Source organism: Silene latifolia, chromosome X, assembly GCF_048544455.1.
Source record: "Silene latifolia isolate original U9 population chromosome X, ASM4854445v1, whole genome shotgun sequence".
NCBI classification, from domain to species: Eukaryota; Viridiplantae; Streptophyta; class Magnoliopsida; order Caryophyllales; family Caryophyllaceae; genus Silene; species Silene latifolia.
Window position 1 is genome coordinate 280,475,380 of NC_133537.1, and position 18,266 is coordinate 280,493,645.

Genomic DNA, 18,266 nt, shown 5'->3' on the forward strand with positions numbered 1-18,266 from the left:
TGTCAATGATGAATTCCAGAGACTCAATATGGATGAATCAAACATCTAAAAACCCGAATTGATTTCAATAACGAAAACCCGCAAATATGGATTATAAGGGATTTAAGTCGGGAATGTAAAAGATGAATTAATTAACATGTTAGAATTATCATACTCAAATTATTATGTTAAAAGAACGATGAACAATTGAAAACGAAACAAAACAAATAGACAAACAGAAGACGAAGGAAGAAGAAAGGAAGTAGGAACTGCGGCAGCCTCAGGAAGAAGCGCAGCAGGTGCTGCGTCCTTTCTCGACGTTTGTCTCCTGATAATCCGTAAAAAGGGTATGAAATAAGGTTTTACAAATTGATTTTAAGCGTATTTTCGACATAAATCTTACAATGATGATTACAAAAAATAAAGAACAATAATTAAAAAGAAGGATTATACACCCTCAGACTTATATGTTTGACGAAACGAGATGAACTAAGTTAACATTTAGTGATACTCGACTCGAATGTACGACGAAAGTGTCCTCTTAGTGGAATTAAATAGATTGATTAAGTTGATTGATGTGGAGTTGGTCAAATTGGTCGGTCATGCAAAACGAGGCTGGTACTCAGAAGGATCCGAGCTTACGTGGTCGAATGTTCAAGCACGTAGACGCCAAAAAGTAAGAACGTGGTCTAGAATGCAAAGGGAGAAGAGAAGGGCGGACACTCGCGTGACAAAAATATGTGAGACCGAAGGTCTCTATTTATACTAATCACACGACGGAAATTAGGGTTTTCGGAGAAACTTTGGAAGTGAATCTCGAAAAGATACGAAAAAATACGCAGAAAAAGGGCTGAGGAAGAGACACAGCAAGCACTGCGTCTCTTGGAAGAGGCGCAACACCTGCTGCATCTTTTCCTCAGTGGTTTCCTCCTACGGAAGAAAGATTTCCGTGCTTCTATTATGGAATAGCGGATTAATCTTATTTCCTTACTATTTTATATGATAATCTCGGGATATATTTTACCAAAGATCAAAAGATTGAAAAATATGGAATAGAAATATCCGGAACATTCCAGAATATTCTGACTCGGCATTTTAAACGGTTATTAGAAAATGAAGACGGTTTTTGAGCCGGATTCCAAATGCACTCTAATTACTGCCAAAACGACCGTATCGGCGCGTAGATGGCGACTATGAGGTAGACACAAGTGTTTGAGCGATCACTTGACGATAAACTTACGAACTGTCACAAATCGTTCCGTGTACCAAACATGCGGCCCAATCATCACCGGGTGGTTTGCGGGAGTTGCAAAAATGAGGTATATACAGAGCCCCCACTTTGATTGAGGCTTGGACAAGGCGAAAGTCAAAGTATAGCCATCAGGTCAATCAAAGATTACAACCTGACGACTATGGCGACGCGAGGCGGTTCAAGGGGTCTGAACCAAGGACCTGTCGTCGGGAACATTTTAGAGTCTGTCGACTATCGGGGAGGGTCGTTTAAAGTCCATCAGACTACGTAAGGAGGCTCGCCAGCCATAAAAAGAGACCATACCTGAAATTCCTTGAAACTCCAAAGGGAAGTAAAACGCGATATTGGAAGAGGCAGCAGGACGTGGGCAGGCACTGCTAGGAGAAATCTGCTTGGGTCGGCTTTCAAACAAACTTCGAAAGAGCTTGGGGGTCGATGTTGATCTCCACGTATTGAGAGGGGCAAATGTCTGTCCGTATACTCTCGTTGGGGAACATAATCGGAAAGTGATCTCCATGTCTCGAGAGGGACGATTGGCTGTCCGTGTACTCTCATTGGGGGAACAGAATAAAGGCGTGTCGAAACACCTGTCAGAAAATATCCGCTCGTTGTGGCAAGCAAAGTCTTGGTAAAAGATAAATATTAAGATAGTTTGCAGTTGGCTTGGAAATGCGGGTCCGGGCGAAGAACAAATGTCAAATGGACCAAATATACGATGCGTGGTATCAAGGAAGAGGCGCACCAAAGATGGGCCCACGAATAACGAATTTATAACGAATCTTCAAAAATTCATTTGGAGGGAAACTGAGGAAGAGGCGCAGCAAGAGCCGCGTCTCTTAGAAGAGGCGCAACACCTGCTGCGTCTTTTCCTGAGTGTGGCTTTCCCGAGTAAAAACTCGATGAAACACGGGTTTCATTTCATAATTTCGAAACAACAAAACCTCAAATATTTTCTCAAATTCCAACCATTTCTTGCTAAAATTTGATCGAAAGCTTGCATTTGCCATGACTAATCGAGGTATGTGTATTAATTTTGCATTAATCTTCCGTATTTGATCAAATTGAGTCGACAAATCAGGGTTTTTCAACCCTAAAAAGTCGAAAATTTGGGGCTTTTCCCCCAAATGATTTTGCCTTGTAAAATTGACCTTGCAAATGGATAATTGGTAGTATAAGGATCGTAACCATGTATTTACTTCGAATTTTCGTTGAGTTTTGAGCATTCGAATGAAATTGAGACGGTCTCACAATTAAACCGTATATTGCTTCGAAAATAGCCTTAGGATTGCCCGTTTGTGATGCAATTTGGTATTTGGAATCCTCATATGATGGGTAAACTTCCTACCATTTCGAAATTTTGATTTGTGACAGCTTTTTCAGGGCATAATCGCCGATATAACGAAATGCTGTCGAAATTTCGACTCGAACCCATGACTATGCTTCAACTTAGGCTTGACTTGACCCAAATTACCACATGAGCGGATGGGTCTATAGGAAAATTGGCCAAAGATGGCGAGAAAAGAGCGATTTCGGAGCTTCGAAAACTCGAAAATCCCCTAATTAAGGCTTGTCGTCACTTGACGCGGCCTAAATTCACTTTAATTTTGCAGGTGATGAGGCTTCTACATCAGGAAGAGCTCCCATGGACGTGGACACAGCTCTTGACCCTTCTCGTATGCTTGAGGAGGCGCTAGAGCAGGCTTTCACTGCTGCAGTGGCAGCTGCTGAGGACGAGGTCATTGAGGAGGAGGTTGTTGAGGAGGAGGAGGCCCCGAGGCGGGTCAACGTCGGACGAGGTGGTCACCAGCTGAGGGGAGCACCCGAGTGGGCTGAGAGCTGGGATAGCAGACACCTCATCTAGGCTGCGGAGGGTCACCTGTCCTACAGGACGGTGAAGAGCTTGGTAACTTGAACTCATTACTCTTTCATTCATCTTCTTTCATTTCTATTTGCTATTCCTTTTCCCTTTCATTCGAACTAAAGATAGCTCTTGCTTCGAATCAAAATAGGAGGCCGGGAACCTCAGGTCCTTCTCGGGTTACACGATGATGATGGGGGCCTACGAGAGACTGTCAGCAGAGGAACGGGCCATCATCGAGCGAGGAGCGTTCGGTGCCTTGGTACAGGCTTGGAGAGACATCACGAGGAGGAAGATTCAGGCTAACCTTAGCCTGGTTCAAGCTTTTTTGGATCGGTTTTGGGATACAACCTCTACCTTTCACATGCCTTTCGGTGATGTTGGGGTCACGTTGGAGGACTACGACATGATTTCCGGCTTGCCGTGCGGGACTGAGGCGGTGGTATGGCCGGAGACAGCCATGAGGGTGGACTCAGCTGAGGCTAGGAGCTTGATCGGCTGGAACTTGATGCCGAAGGCTGCTGCGGTGCTCGGGTTGGTTCCTAGTTCCTATGTTCGGGATTAATTTGCTGGGAAGAGACCGGCGATGGTGGTGATCGATGGGAGGGAGATGGCTCCTCCTCCTTGCACTGCCGAGCAGAGAGCTCGTTTGTGGCTCTGGTGGTTCTTGTCTTCGATCTACCTCGGAGATAAGGGAGAGAGGCTGTCGACGAAGCTTCTTCCCTTCCTTTCTGACCTGGGTGGACTAGGCCGTTGGGACTGGGTCATTGCTGGCTATATGAGGGCCATGGTTCGTCCGGAGTTGATAGAGAAGGGGACTTCTCCTGTCATTGTTGGCCCTGGACTGTTGCTGGAGGTATGAACCTCTATTTCTTTTCATGAAAGATTATTTCTTTATCGAATCACGAAAGATCGTTATTGACTATCTTGTTTTACAGGCGTGGGTGTACTCCTACTTTCCGGGCCTCGCGCCCAAGAGGACGGAGCCAGTGGAGAGAGCTTATCCCGTCGTGATGGATTGGGTGATGTGTCGCACGAAGAGTCAGCGTTCCTTCCACGACGTTTGTCGATGGGACGTGAACGCTTTGTAGCTGGACAACGTGAGTATCTTCGAGCCACTTTTCTTTGTTTACTTTTTCATTGCTCTCTTTCGGAATCGATCATATGAATGAGCTCTTGTTTGCTTTCCATAGTGGGTGCCCAGGCCTTGGGCGGACTACACTGGCGCTCCTCCTTTTGTGGCTGAGGTCCTTCGACCTAGGAGCTTAAGCCGGTTGCTTTTGAGGACGTCGATGGATCCTGTGTGGTACTTGGGTGAGCGATTGGCTCGTCAGTTCTCCCGAGATGTCTTGACGGTTCCCATCGATCCTCCTCGGACGATGTTCAGGGAGCCTTCCGATGCTGAGAGGGAGGCTGACTTAGCTAGCATCGGTGGCGATGCCCTCCTTCTTCCTGGTGAGGACTACTCGGCGTTCCTCTACGGGAGGTTGGCGTACTGGCCAGTCGTGGTAAGTGTTTTATTCCCTTTCGATTGACATGAAAACATGATGAATGATCATCAATTAATGAAAACCATTTGAATTTTGCAGGAGGTTGAGGTGGCGGGCATCGAGCCCCTAGCGTACCCCGAGACCCTCGAGTACACTGATGCGACGGGGATGACGACGATCTCCGAGCTTCGCGACTTTGATGCGGCGGTGAGAGATTCTGGTCTAGACGAGTGGCAGCATCGTATTCGGAGGGTATGCTCCCTAATTTAATCAGCTTTCGTATAAGATTACACTTGTTTAAACTTATCAAATTATTGAGGATCCTTGAAATGTAGGTTGCGCCATCCCGGTTCATGGCTTTGTGGAGGGTAGCCAACCGGCTACGGGCTACTGCCATCGAGGCACTTGCTGGCGGTCGAGGACGTCAGGTATGAACCTTCTGTTCACTTTATTTTTGAATTTTCTAACTTTCCTTATGTTTGAAACGATTGACATGAGCCAATTCTTGCATTTGTAGAGGGAGCGTGACTTGGAGCGAGAGCTTGCCCGGCCCCGGAGGAGACAAACTCGCGCGTCCGAGGAGCTAGAGGTCCGCGACGCCGAGATCGCTGCTCTCGAGGCGAGAGTTACTGAGCTGGACGACGACCAGCTGTAGTTTGTTTCTCTTTGTCGTTTTTGTTGGCTGTACTTCACACACTTTTGTACATTTTGGAACCTTCATTTTGCATTTTATACACTTTGTTTCGGGCTCGAGCCTCCACTTTGGTGTACATATACCCTTTTTTGTTGTATATATGATGGCTTAAGTGCCTTTGCTGTTGGGTTGCTTTATTTGTACCTGCAGGTAAGCTTTGAACAGGTTTGGTAGATGACGGTTTACGCCGTCATGCTGCCGAAATGTACACAGAAATTGCACATAAAACACATATTTGTACACATGGCCTAAATTAGCGCAAGACAAAGACTCGAAAATACGGAAAAAAAAATGCAAAAAATTTACTGAAAATGACCGGACGGTAGGGAGGGTTACCCCCTAAAAAAAGAAAAAAATAGAAACATATAAGTTTGAAATGTGAAATGGAATGGGAGTGAAATAATTCCCCAAAAAAGAAAATTAAAATAAAATGTGTAATTTTGAAAATGAATATCTAAATTGGTGAAATGATTCCCCAAAAAAGAAATTTAAAAAAGAAATGTATAAGTGAGCTGAAATGACCAAAAATGCCGATACTGCCTTGAAATGCGTGCCCGTGGAATTTAGGAAACGCGCAACATGGTAATTTGACGGATTTACCAAAATAATAACCCGTATGAATAGGAAATTATTCTTGGAGGAATTAGGACAGATCCAACGCGGAAAATCACAGAAAGAAGGCTTAGGAAGAGGCGCAGCAGGAGCTGCGTCCCTTTGAAGAGGCGCAGCAGGTGCTGCGCCTGTTCCCCATTGTGTCTCTCCTGACAGATTTTAGAAAACAACTTTTAGTATAAATATAGACGTCGAGGGAGGTTTGGTTCACATAATTCTTCCGTCTTTCTCTCGTCTTATTACATAGAAGCTCTCTAATTAAGCATACATCATGAATACTCTTGAAATCCGTCCAAAAGAGTGGACAAATGAGTTCTCTAATGTGGAGAAACACGATATGGGCGCCTATAATTTTGGATCGATCTTGAGTTTGAAGTTGGTAAAGGTAGTCAAACCATTCCTAGATGCTTGTCTTGATTATTGGGACCCGAATTATCACGTATTTGCCTTTCCAGGAGGCGATATTTGCCCATTTCCCGAAGAAATTGCTGCGATCGGTGGTTGGGACCCGGAGCATTTGCCTGCTATACCCTCCACTTCTCAAGGGTATAAGAATAAGTTCAGAGATTTGCTTGGGTTGATAAGAGCTGAGGTTGACCGTCTCGTGACCTCAAAAGGAGTGCGAATGTTGGACTTCATCGATCGATTCATAAACAGGGCAGATCCTACCATTTCCTATGTTGCAAGGCGAAGGGCATTCGGATTTTGTCTACTGTATGTATATGTCCTTCAAGGGCATGTTGATCAGGATTTGAGAGGTGACCCTCGTTACTTGAGCTTAATCGAGCAAATGGAGCTGCGCGGGAGCCCAGCTTGTCTGTGTTTAGGAGAGATCCTGTTGGGGTTAGATAACAGGAAAGCCAACTGCGACCTTCCTTATTTGGGAAGTCCCATCATATTGCAGGTAACAGAACGAAGCTTTTTTTATTTCCTTCTTTCTTTTTTTTTTTCGATTTTTGTTTGTTCTTTTTTTTTTTTTTGATACCTACGTTTTGGTAGGTCTGGCTTATGGAGCGTCTTCGATTGATCGAGCCCCCAGTTAATGTTCCTGCTTATCATGCTCGCTCAATTGCAATGAGGACTAGACTTTACATGGTGGACTTCACTCGAGTCTGCAACTATTGGGAGAACAAACTGAAGAGTGATGATGGTCTACTGATTAGATGGATCGTACCATGGTGGCATCTCAAATCTGTCACTGGAGTATCGTCCTTGGATCCTACCCGATCGGTGCGCATTCCTGGCTTGGAGTTTATGATATGCATCTACCCGGAGAGGTTGATGAGGCAGGTTGGATTGAAGCAGATGATTCTGAAGCTTGATACCGTCCCGCAGACCACTATAGCCTTTACCACTGAGAGCCGAAGAGAATGGGCAATCAAATGGGCTCAAAGAAACATGTGGTTCTTGAATTCTTCTGTTAGTGCTCTATGGGTGTCTGATTCCTACTTGCAGTGGAGGAAAGCTACAACTCCGGAGGAGCACGAGAGATTGAGGAAGCGCGAGCCTGTTGACTACAAGGTTCGTGATGTTGAGAAGGAGAAAGAGAAGCATCTGACTGAAGGAGAGGAAGAAGCCGGGATTCAAGTTGTTCATCCTTCGAAGAAACCGAAGACTTCTCCTGCCGTGGAAAAGGTGATTGACAAGAATGGCAAGGCAAGACCACGAGAGAGACCGTTGGTAATTAGGTCTGAAGTGGCGCAAGAGCGTCCGGCTCGAGGTCGAGACAAGAAATATGATAAAAATGACAAAGGCAAAGGGAAAATGGAAGAATAGCCCGAGTCTTTATTATTATTTATTATTTGTTATTTGTAATAAGAAGGTGGGGTTCTTAGAATCCTAGCCTATTGTTTTTTTTATTATGTAGCGTATTATTATTAAAAGAAATGAAATAAAAGAGGTTGATTGGTTATGAAACCGTTGGGATTTTCTATAATTATTCTTGTCCAATTCCAAATGTTTATGCAAATGTCCTTCTATTTATTTTTAAAATAATGGGTTGTATCCTGTAAAGGATTGCCTACGTATTCATTTTAAAAAATGAAATCAAACCCTTACGCGTAGTTCAAGTAAACGTAAAAGAATAATTGTTCTAAGCAAGAGCTTGTAGCGAACTAGAAAATAAGCATGAGCTTTTTACTTTCTCATAAAGTGCAATTCAATTTATTTGATGATATGAGGATGACAAATTGTCAAAAGGCAAGAGCAAAGTGACGTTAGCTTTATTTAGCTTGGCCAGGGGCCGTTTATATTCCGTGCCACAGGAGCGACACGTGGGGTTACGCGAGGCGCGTTTTGTTCCTATTCTAGCCATAGTAACGTTTCAATTGGTCGAGGTTTGTCGGGTTGGCAAATTCATTCCCATCTAAGTCTGTGATCCTAACCGCACCCCCTGGAAGTATGGACTTGACTAGAAATGGTCCGGCCCAGTTGGGTTTGAATTTTCCTCGTGGATCGACAGGTAAAAGAGTTCTAATTGATTTGAGGACCAAGTCTCCTTCTTTTATATTCCATGGCTTAACCCTTTTGTTGAAGGCTCGTTTATACGTGCCTGATATGTTTACACATTATGTAATGCGCGCAATCTTCGTTCATCCAGGAGGATGAGTTCTTCATATCTATCCTTCTTCCAATCGGCCTCCAGGATTTGACTTTCGAGTAAAATATGCAAGGATGGTATTTCGAGCTTGACTGGTTGCACGACTTCTATGTCGTAGGTTAAATAGAAAGGGGTGGCCCCAGTGGGCGTCCTAACAAATGTTCGATATCCCCATAAGGCAAATGGTATCTTGCTTGGCCAATCTCGATAGTTGTCAATCATTTTCTTGAGGATTGTGACAACGTTCTTGTTTGCCGCCTCTAGCACGCCATTAGTTTGCGGTCTGTATGGCGAGGAGTGGTGATGCTTGATTTTATATTTGGCTAGCAATTGCTCAGTCTCAGCCTGGAAATATAACCCATTGTCATTAGTGATTTCATGTGGGCAACCGTATTGACAGATGATGTTGGTTTGTATGAACTTTGCCACGTTCTTGGCTGTGAGACTAGTGTAGGAAGCCGCTTCTATCCATTTGGTGAAATAATCGATTGCCACTAGAATGAAACAGTGACCTCCTGTTCCGGCTGGCGTGATCGTTCCGATGATGTCAATTCCCCAAGCAGAAAATGGCCAAGGAGATGTCATTGTCTAGAGTAATGAAGGAGGGACGTGTTGCACATTCCCGAATATCTGGAAGTTATGACAATGTCTGACATACTTGATGCAATCGAAATCCATTGTGGTCCAATAATACCCTAAACGTGTGATTTTCTTTGCCATCATTGGTCCACTCATGTGAGGGTCATATTCTCCATCATGAACTTCTTCCATCACTTTCCGTGCCTGTGAATGATCAAGCCAACGTAGGATTACACCAAGAGGCGTTCTTTTGTATAACTCTCCTTGCATGAGGACGTATTGGGAAGCTAGTAAGCGTATAGCACGTTGTCCCCTTTTGTCCATATCCGGTGGATAGGTGCCATTGAGTTTGAAGTTCAGGATTGCTTGGAACCAAGGTTCCTCTGTAATTTGTTCTTCCTCTGTAATTTGGTGCACGTAAGTCGGTTCTGACCGTCGTTCGATGCATAAAGGCATTTCTACCATATTATCAGGCATGTTAATCAAAGATGCAAGTTTTGCAAGAGCATTTTCAAATTGATTCTCTTCTCGAGGTAGATGTAGGTATGTTACTTGATCGAAGAATTGGGCAACTTGGTCTATTATGGCTTGATAAGGTGTTAGGCTTTCACTTCGAATTTTCCAAGATCCCGTAATTTGGTTGATGATCAAAGATGAATCTCCATGTACGCGAAGATTCTTGATGCCTAAACCTACTGCTGCTTGTAATCTGATGAGACAAGCTTCATGTTCTGCCGCGTTATTTGTCACCTCGAAGTCAAGTTTGACAGATATTGGTGTATGCTCGCCTTCAGGAGAAATGAGCAACACTCCTATTCCAAATCCTCTCAAGTTCGATGCCCCATCAAAATAAAGGTCCCAGGAGTCTACATCGGTTTGGAGTATATCTTCATCCGGAAATGACCAGGTGTCTATTGTTTGTGCATCATTTATGGGATTTTCTGCGAAGAACTCGGCAATGACACGTCCTTTTATAACTTTCAAGGGTACATACTTGAGATCGATTTCTGAGAGCATCAAGGTCCATCTTGCTAAGCGTCCATTGAGAACAGGTTTCTCGAAGAGGTATTTGACATGATCCATTTTGGAGTATACTTTGACGGAGTAGCTAAGCATGTAATGGCGTAGCTTCTTCGTTGCCCAGACAAGAGTGAGGCATGTCTTCTCGAGTGGTGTGTATTTGCACTCGTACTCCAAGAACTTCTTACTAAGGTAGTAGATAGCTCTTTCTTCCTTTCCTACAGTTTGGGCTAGCATGGCGCCCATGGTCAAGTTTTCGATTATCGTGAGATATAAACCAAGAGGTTGATCTCGTTGAGGTGGCATGAGCACTGGTGGCTTGGCTAGTATCTCCTTGATTCGGTCGAATGCCTTCTGACAGTCATCATTCCACATGGTGTGATATGTTTTCTTTAGCTTTTTGAAGATAGGTTCACAAATCATGATGAGTTTCGATATGAATCGACTTATGTATTGCACCTTACCTAAGAATCCTCTAACTTCTTTCTCTGTTTGAGGTTGCGGCATTTCGATTAGAGCTTTGATCTTGGAAGGGTCTATTTCTATTCCTCGTTAGCTAACAACGTATCCCAGGAGTTTGCCAGATGTTACCCCGAATGCACATTTCTGAGGGTTGAGTCTCATGTTGTACTTTCGTAGCCTTGAGAAGAATTTGCGAATGTTCGCATGTGCCCCTCTCTATCCTTGGACTTGACAATCATATCATCTACGTATACCTCAACTTCTTTATGCATCATGTCATGTAAGAGCGTAGTTGCAGTGCGTTGATATGTAGCTCCGGCATTGATTAGCCCAAATGGCATAACCGTGTAGCAATAGGTGCCCCATTGAGTGACGAAGGCGGTCTTATGCATATCTTCTATGGCCATCTTGATCTGGTTATATCCTGCGTATCCATCTATGAAGGACAATAGCGCGTGATCTGCTGTGTTATCCACCAATATGTCGATATGTGGTAGAGGAAAGTCATCCTTGGGACTTGTTTTGTTTAGGTTTTTGAAGTCCACACAAACCCGGATTCTCCCATCCTTTTTGGGTACGGGTACTATGTTAGCTACCCAGTCCGAGTACTCGGAAACTTTGATGAACCCGGCTTTGAATTGTTTGTCGATTTCTTTTTTTATCTTAAGAGCCCATTCTGTCCTCATTCGTCGAAGCTTCTGCTTTACGGGTTTGAAACCTGGTTTAATCGGGATTCTATGTTCTGCAATGTCCCTGTCGATCCCTGGCATGTCTTTGTAGGACCAAGCAAAAACGTCTTTGAACTCGTGTAGGAGGTCTATGAAACTGGCCCTCTCGGCAGGGCTCAAGGTCGTCCCTATCCTAAGTTCTTGGGGTTCTAGTTCGGTTCCTACGTTGATGGGTTCAGTATCTTCTATTACTGGTCCCCCTTCCCCCCTCTTATAGTATTTCTTTGGCTATGTAGGGAGGTATTTCGATTGAGTCTGGGCCTGGGTCATCCTCATTATCATCGTAAACAGAATTGCATTCAGAATAACACAAAGAGTAAGCAGAACCTGATTTATTCATATTAAAATTTGAGAAAAGTTGAAACAAAAAAGCCATCTGTTCTGTAGTCAGTGGCGGTAAAGGGACAGCTGTTGGGACATTTCCCGAACTACTGTTACTATTTGATGCTAAGTTAGGAGAAACAAGGGGAGTGGGAGTGACGACAGGAGGAGACTCTCTAGGGATTTCTCTAGACTCCGACTCTGACTCTGACTCAAACTCATCGTCTTCTGGTTCTCCTTTGAACATCTCTCCTTCTCCAGTGGTGAGCTTGAAGAGTCTTCCTTGATTGTTCGCCCACTTGATCGACTTTCTCCATCCTTTCTGCTGATTTGAGTTGGTTTCTGTGATCAATGCGGTAGGGTTAAAATGATCGTCTTGAAGTATCATGGTAATGATCTCATCCTGCGCGGCTCTAATTAATCGATTTTCCCCAAATAGTAGGCTAATAGCTGATGTATCACTTTCATATATATTTTTATAGCTCCCTTTACATCATATTTCATACCGTTTCGTGCCTATTATATCATTTATATGCTTTATTTCAATGAATTGTCGATACTGCCGCTATTTTTTGTTTTGATGCAGAAATGACTCTTTGCGAGTATGATCAAGCTAAGATTAGCATGGCGGAGACGGCATAGAAGAATACACGAAGCATGGCACGGGAAACGAGGAATCATGAAGACTAGAAGTGAAAGAAGAGAAGAAAGAACCTGTGAAGCAAGTTCCTCGATCGAGTCACTGCTGACTCGATCGAGCAGCTGTCCTCGATCGAGTCACTTGCGACTCGATCGAGGATCCTCTCTGGCGGGTTTATTTCCGGAATTTCCTAAAACGTTAATCTTTTGTTATAAATTAAAGACTCGTGTTTTATTGTAAACCTAGGTTATATTTTGCTTGGATATTGCTGGAAAACTCTCTAGAACCCTAATCTTTCCCTTGTATGGTACTAATCTTTCCTCGTTAATTAATCTTTATTATTTTATGTCCTTCAATTATTGTTCTATGCTTGCAATTATCTCTTCATCTTTAATCATATTCATTGTTGTTATTATAATTATGAGTAGCTAATCCCCTCATCTAGGATGAAGGGGATCTAGGTTAATTAAAAGGGAAAATCAATTAGTTGCTATTGATATCATTAAAGTTGTTGTTTGATTATTTTAATTCTTCTAGTTAATCAACTTGAGGCCTGAGTTATTAATTAGTGTAGCGAATCGATCCTATCGCCGACCGGGTTAGAATTGATATAGGCTGTGATAATCAAATAGAGAGTATCTAATCATAGCGACCGCATATTAGAATCAATCTAAAGGGCATAATGGAGTCGACCGATCTTATGACCTTAAACAACTTGATAAATCTAGTAATTGATTGATAATCCCCGACTGATTGACCTAGTGAACCTAATTCCTATACTTTTAATAATATTGTTATTCATCCTTTATTTACATTGCAATTAGTTTGTTAGAATCAACTCAAAACAAAACCCCCCGAAATCGGTTACTTTTAGACAGTTTAAATACTCTTAGACTTAGCTTTTACCGCCTCCATGTGGATTCGATACCTGTCTTATCACTAGCTATTCTTGTTAGTCCTGAGATAGTTTTACTTTGATTTGGTAATACGACTTTAGCCACATCAAATTTGGCGCGTTTCGGGGAGGCAACAATTGTTTAGTCTGTTTGTGTTTATTTTGTCTTTTTGTCTCGTGGAACCAGTTCCTTGAGACCGTTCTCACACTTTCTTGTTAGTTCATGTTTATGCCCAGTGTCTAATAGGTCCGAGATTATTCCTTTTGATCCTGAACCTGAGAAGACTTTTCGCTACAGACGGAAATTTAATCAAGAAGTGGGTCAAGTAGAAGACTTGAGTATACTTGACGTCGAAACGACGAGCTCAACTGAGACAGCCGATCGGTCCTACGAAGAGGAAGAGGACGAAATTTCTATTCCTGAAATTCCAGTTATTACTGAAAGTCCTAAAGCCCCCATCATGCCTACCTTAGCCAGTCACTCTGAGCCAACCTTGGCTTCTATTCCACAAGGATTCAAGCTGCCCACTACTACCAATGGAACATTCGAGATTCGGCCATCTTACATCAATTTGGTGGAACGAAACATGTTTGGAGGGACAGCTGCTGAGGACCCTGCAACGCACATGGAGAAATTTGTCACTTACTGCTGTTCTATTCCATTATCAGCTGGAGTGACACAAGATCAGGTGAAGCAGGTGCTCTTTCCTTTCTCTCTGAAAGATGGAGCTGCTGAGTGGTTGAGGGATATGGATATGGATACTGAAGAAGTTACAGACTGGAATTCCTTGGCTCTTGCTTTCTACAAGAGGTACTTCCCACCTCAAAAGACTAATGCTTTGAGGAATCAAATTACTAGTTTCAAGCAAGCAGCTACTGAAGATTTGAATGAAGCTTGGACTCGCTTCAAGCATTTAGTTCGATCAGTTCCCCATCATGGTTTCCCAAAGTGGTTCCTTTGCAACCAGTTTTATAACGGGTTGTTTGACGATCATCGTGCCCTTTTGGATTCATCTGCGAATGGGAGGTTTCAAGATAACACCAATGATGGTGACGCGTGGAAGTTGATTGATCAGATTGCTACCCATACCGCCAGGTATGGAAATCCTAGGGGAAGCACGCGAGGTACTGGAGTTGATAGTGCTCTAGCAGCACAGCTGGAGACTATTTCAGCCCAAATTGCTGAGATAAAGACTACCCAATCCTTGGGTAGTAAAGAGAGAGTTCATGCTATGAGTCAGCAAGTAGAGGAGACTTGTGCTAGATGCGGTTTAGATGGTCATGGTGCAGCTCATTGTATGAGCACATTTGAGCAGGTTAATGCTTTTCAGGCTTACAGACAAGGTGCACAAGGTACATCTTTCTCCAACTTTTACAATGAAAGAACGAAGGAACATCCTTTCCTTCAATGGTCTAGTCAGAATGTGCAAAACCCGCAGCAGTCACAACCGCAGAAGAATGTTTATATCCCTCCCAACAATCGAGGTAATAATCACAAGGGGGATATCAAAGGCAAAATCAAGGAGGCCAGCAGTTTAACAATCAATATCAACAGCCTCCTCAAAGAAACTCCTCAACAAATTCCTCAACAAGCTCCGAACAATGATATGGCAGAGTTGCGCAATCTTTTGCAACAAACTTTGTCAATGCAAAGCAAGCGAGACAGCTCAAATTTCGAGCTGATTGCCCATAACAAGATGCTAGATAATCAGGTGGCTCAGATGGCGCTTCAAAATCCATCAAAAACAGCCGTGGGTCTTCCTCCTCAAGGCAAACAAGCTCATGAGCAAGCTAATGTTATTCGGTGAGAAGCGGTACTTCTTATACGAATCCCGACTGCAAAGTCTTGAGAATGAAGTGCCCATTACCGTTGATGAAGTCCCTTACATGCATCCCAAAGGATTGGGTAATTTGGAGCTTAGTGATGATGAGAAAGAGCCTGACGAAGTTGAAACACGAGCTGACGATAAAAGTAAAAAAGACGAAAAAGTGAACCGCAAAGGTTCCTCGACCGAGTCACAAAGCGACTCGATCGAGGATCCACCCACTCGATCGAGTCACCCCGACTCGATCGAGGATCCAATATTGCCCCGACGGTGTTTCAAAAGTTGTTTCTAAGGAGAAGCAAGCCGAGCCCATAACTATTTCTCTACCTTTTCCTCACCGACAACAAAAATCCAAGTGGATAAGCGATTCGGTAAGTTTATGGAGGTCGTGAAGAATCTACGGGTAAGTGTCCCTTTTACTGAATTGATTACTCAAGTGCCAGCTTATGCAAAGTTCATGAAGGAGATTTTGACAAGGAAGAGATCCTTTGACGCGGTGGAAACTATTGCTTACACTCAGAAGTGCAGTGCCATGTTGCCAATTAATACACCACCCAAATTAAAGGATCCAGGAAGTTTTTCTATCCCTTGTCATATTGGTCATCTTTTTATTAGTAAAGCTCTTTGTGATTTAGGAGCTAGTGTCAGCGTTATGCCGTATTAAAATCTGTAAGAAATTAAATATGGGTCCGTTGTGATTACTAATATGACACCGCAGATGGCCGATAGATCAGTTAAGCACCCACTGGGGGTGTTAGAGGATGTTCCCGTTCGTATTGGGAAATTTTACATCCCGGTTGATTTTGTTGTCATGGACATGGCTGAAGACAACCAAATCCCTATCATCTTGGGCAGACCGTTCTTACATACTGCGGGGGCGGTTATAGATGTTAGGCAGGGGAGATTGACCTTAGCTGTGGGGGATGATACGATTATTTTCAACTTGGAAAAAGCATTGAAAAACCCCATGATAGAAGAGACTTGTCATAGTATAGATGTTGTTGATTTTACTATTGATGAGTGTCTTCCTATGTGTTTGGACAGGGATCCTCTGAAGATTGCCCTGGTTTCTGATCCAGCTGATTAGACGGGTTCATGGAGTCCAGAAGTTCATCGAATTGAGAAGCTTCTAACTGGAGAGGAATGCCCACATCAAAAGGTATATAGTTTGGGTGTCACACCTAAGGTGGCGAGGTAAAGAAACCTGAATTAAAACCTCTTCCCTCTCATCTCAAATATGAATTTCTTGATGACTGTGAAATGAACCCAGTGATCGTCAATGCTAGCCTAACTGAAGGTCAACTATCTGCTTTGTTGACTGTTTTGAGAACTCATAAAAAAGCCATTGGGTATAGCATTGACGATCTCAAAGGTATTAGTCCTGATTTTTGTATGCATAGAATTCACTTGGAAGAAGGCCACAAGCCTAGTGCACAAGGTCAGAGACGACTAAATCCTCCAATGCAGGAGGTGGTAAGAAAAGAGGTACAGAAATTACTTGATGCTGGTATTATTTTCTCTATTTCTGATTCTAAATGGGTCGATCTGTCCAAGTTGTACCTAAGAAGGAGGTACTACAAAGTAGTGAAAAATGATAAGAATGAATTGATTGCTACTAGACTTGTCAGAGGATGGAGGATGTGCATTGACTATAGGAAGTTGAACACAGCCACTAAAAAGGACCATTTCCCACTTCCTTACATTGACCAAATGTTAGAGAGATTAGCGTGTCATAGTTATTTCTGTTACCTAGATGGCTACTCCGGTTTCTTTCAGATACCCATTCATCCTGAGGATCAGGAAAAGACCACTTTCACTTGTCCATATGGTGTATTTGCTTATAGGAGGATGCCCTTTGGTTTATGTAATGCCTGCTACCTTTCGGTGTTGTATGATGGCCATATTTTTACGATTACATAGAGTCTATCATGGAGGTCTTGATGGATGATTTCAGTGTATATGGTACTGATTTTGATATTTGCTTGAGAAACTTGACTAAAGTTTTGCAAGTATTTGTGAGGAGAGCAACCTTATTCTCAACTGGGAGAAGTGCCACTTCATGGTTACTGAAGGGGTGGTACTCGGTCATTTGGTGTCAGGTAAGGGCATTCAAGTGGATAGAGCTAAGGTTGAGGTAATTGAGCAACTTCCGCACCCGGTTAATGTTAAAAGTGTGCGTAGTTTTCTTGGTCATGCAGGGTTCTATCGCCGCTTTATAAAGGATTTTTCTAAAATTGCTCAACCTCTAACTCAGCTTCTTCATAAAGATGCTCCTTTTGTGTTTACTGACAAGTGTGTTCAAGCCTTTGACAGGATCAAACAAGCACTTATCTCAGCTCCTATTATCCGATCTGCGGATTGGAGCCTTCCTTTTGAGATTATGTGCGATGCCAGTGACTATGCAGTTGGAGCTGTTTTGGGACAGCGAAAGGACAAGGTGTTACATGCTATTTACTATGCAAGCAAGACTCTCGACGATGCACAAATCAACTATGCCACTACAGAGAAGGAGCTTCTTGCAGTTGTCTATTCATTAGACAAATTTAGAGCTTATCTTGTTGGTTCTAAAGTTATTGTACACACTGACCATGCAGCTTTAAAGTATCTTTTAACCAAACAAGAGGCTAAACCTAGACTTATTAGATGGATTTTATTATTGCAAGAATTTGATTTAGAAATCCGTGATAAGTCTGGTGCTGAAAATGTTGTTGCAGAACATTTGTCCAGATTGAGATTCTCAGGAAGAGAGATTTTGCCCATCGACGATTCTTTTCCAGACGACCATCTTCTAGCTGTAGCTGCAAATACCCCATGGTTTGCAGATTATGCCAATTATTTGGTGGGAGGTACACTTCCTCTTGACTTATCTTATCAGCAGAAGAAGAGGTTCATGCATGATGTGAAGAGGTACTTCTGGGGTGATCCCTATCTGTTCCGAGAGTGTGCCGATGGTATATACAGACGATGTATCCCAGAGGGTGAGGTACGTGCCATCCTTTCTCATTGTCACTCTTCTTCATATGGTGGTCATCATGGTCCTTCTCGGACCTTTGCTAAGGTAATGCAATCGGGTTTTTATTGGCCTACTATCCTTAAGGATGCTACTAACTTTGTCCGTTCTTGTGATGCTTGTCAAAGAACTGGCAATATCTCGCAAAGGCATGAGATGCCTCAAACTGGAATCTCTGAAGTAGAGATCTTTGATGTTTGGGGCATTGATTACCAATGGCCGTTCCCTACATCTTTTGGGAACTAATACATATTAGTAGCAGTAGATTATGTTTCTAAATGGGTGGAGGCAATTGCCACCC